A 2,164-nucleotide genomic window follows, 5' to 3' on the forward strand; every position below is an offset into this window, starting at 1 on the left:
TTTCCAGAGAAAACTAGGAAGTAAACAGTTATAAACTGTCATATATTAGTATTCTATAGTAGGTTAGAAAATGTATGAGTATACCATCTCCCAACATCTACAGGGATGTGTTTCCTCATAGTACAATTTCTCATTGTGGCAGACAAAACCATGTTTATTAAAGGGCCAAAATATCTTTAGTCTCTCTGTAAAAATAAGAAGCCAAAAGTATATAAACTTGAATTATTTATGTTCAGTAATTAATGTTTTAGTATTGTATCTTATTTATAAATGGTCTAGATATTTAATGCAAATCTTTTACTTAGCTTAACTTTAAGGTTAAAAATTACCGAAAGTATTTTGGAAGCTACTATTAAGCAGGTTTACAGTAAACAAATTATTTTTGAAATAATGTTTTTCGCTTTTCACAAGATGGCACCAAAAGTGAAGAAGGAAGCTCCTACCCCTCCTAAAGCCAAAGCCGAAGCGAAGGCTTTAAAGGCCAAGAAGGCAGTGTTGAAAGGTGTCCACGGCAACACAAAAAAAAGAAGATCCGCATGTCACTCACCTTGAGGTGGCCCAAGACACTGCGACTCCGGAGGCAGCCCAAATATCCTCGGAAGAGCACCCCCAGGAGAAACAAGCTTGACCACTATGCTATCATCAAGTTTCTGCTGACCACTGAGTCGGCCATGAAGAAGATAGAAGAAAACAACATGCTTGTGTTCATTGTGGATGTTAAAGCCAACAAGCACCAGATCAAACAGGCTGTGAAGAAGCTCTGGGACATGGATGTGGCCACAGTCAACATCCTGATTCGACTTGAAAAAGAGAAGAAGGCATATGTTCGACTGGCTCCTGATTGTGACGCTTTGGATGTTGCAACAAAATTGGGATCATCTAAACCGAGTCCAGCTGGCTAACTCTAAATATATGTATATCTTTTCACCATAAAAAAGAAATAATGTTTTTCATAAGAATGACAACTTAATTAGAATCAAATCTATAAGCTTTAAGATTTTACATTTCTAGTAAGTATAATATTAGCTTATTTGACTAGAACTCAAGCAGAATAGGAATTGATGCTTGTTTTAAATTCAGTAGTGGTAACTTTGAAGACACAGTTGTTTTATTATACTAAAAATATTATATTAACCTTATTTAACTTAGTTTTATCCAAATCGTGTTAACTTAAAAAACATTTGATCAGTTCCTATATTTCTAGGAGTTTGGTGAATATTTATTTATAAATGCTTATTTTTTTCCAAGCCAAATTAGAATGGAGCACCTTTAAAGGATTTTACAAATGAATTTTGCAACGCTATCCTGAGTTAAGAAAATATCACATATACATAACACACATTAATAGACATACAAACACAAATAGAGATTTCATAGCTTTCATCCTGAAATTTCAGCCATGAATCAGGCATAAATATTCTGATGGTTAATTTTAGACATCTACTTGATTGGATTAAGAGACACACAGCTGGTAAAACACAATTTCTGGGCATATGTGTGAGGGTGTTTCCGCAAGTCACTGAGATAACCCTGCCCCAATGTAGATGGGCACAGATATGGTTTGGCTGTGTCCCCACTCAGATCTCATCTTGAATTGTAGTTCCTATAATTCCTACATGTCGTGGGAGGGACCCAGTGGGAGGTTATTGAATCATGGTAGTGGTTACTGCCATGCTGTTCTCATGATAGTGAGTGAGTTCTCATGATCTGATGGTTTTATAAGGAGCTTTTCCCATTTGGCTCAGCACTTCTTGTTGCTGCCATGTGAAGAAGGACGTCTTTGCTTCCCCTTCCATCATGGTTGTGAGGTCCCTCCAGCCATGTGGAACTGTCAGCCCATTAAACCTCTTTGTTCTTTATAAATTGCTCAGACTCAAGTATTTCTTCATAGTAGTGTATAAATGGATGAATACAGGCACCATCCAATTGGTTGAGAACCCAGATAGAACAAAAAGGAAGAGGAAAGGGGAATTATCTACTTTTGAAATGGAAACATCCTTCTTCTCCTGCCGTTGACATCAGAACTTCAGGGTCTCAGGCCTTTGGCCTCAGAATGAGAGTTACACCATTGGCTTCCCTCATTCTGAGTCCTTTGGACCTGGACTGAGCCATGCAACGCTTTCCTGGTTCTCCAACTTGGCGCTTTCCTGGTTCTCCAACTTGG

The 2,164-nt window shown here is 37.8% G+C and overlaps 1 pseudogene; it reads left to right on the plus strand.

Annotated features, from left to right (window-relative positions):
* The first annotated feature begins 411 nt into the window (after positions 1-411).
* Positions 412-1,863, plus strand: LOC139359166 (large ribosomal subunit protein uL23 pseudogene; annotated as a pseudogene).
* The last annotated feature ends 301 nt before the right edge of the window (positions 1,864-2,164 follow it).

This window comes from Macaca nemestrina, chromosome 16 (assembly GCF_043159975.1).
Source record: "Macaca nemestrina isolate mMacNem1 chromosome 16, mMacNem.hap1, whole genome shotgun sequence".
Lineage (NCBI taxonomy): Eukaryota > Metazoa > Chordata > Mammalia > Primates > Cercopithecidae > Macaca > Macaca nemestrina.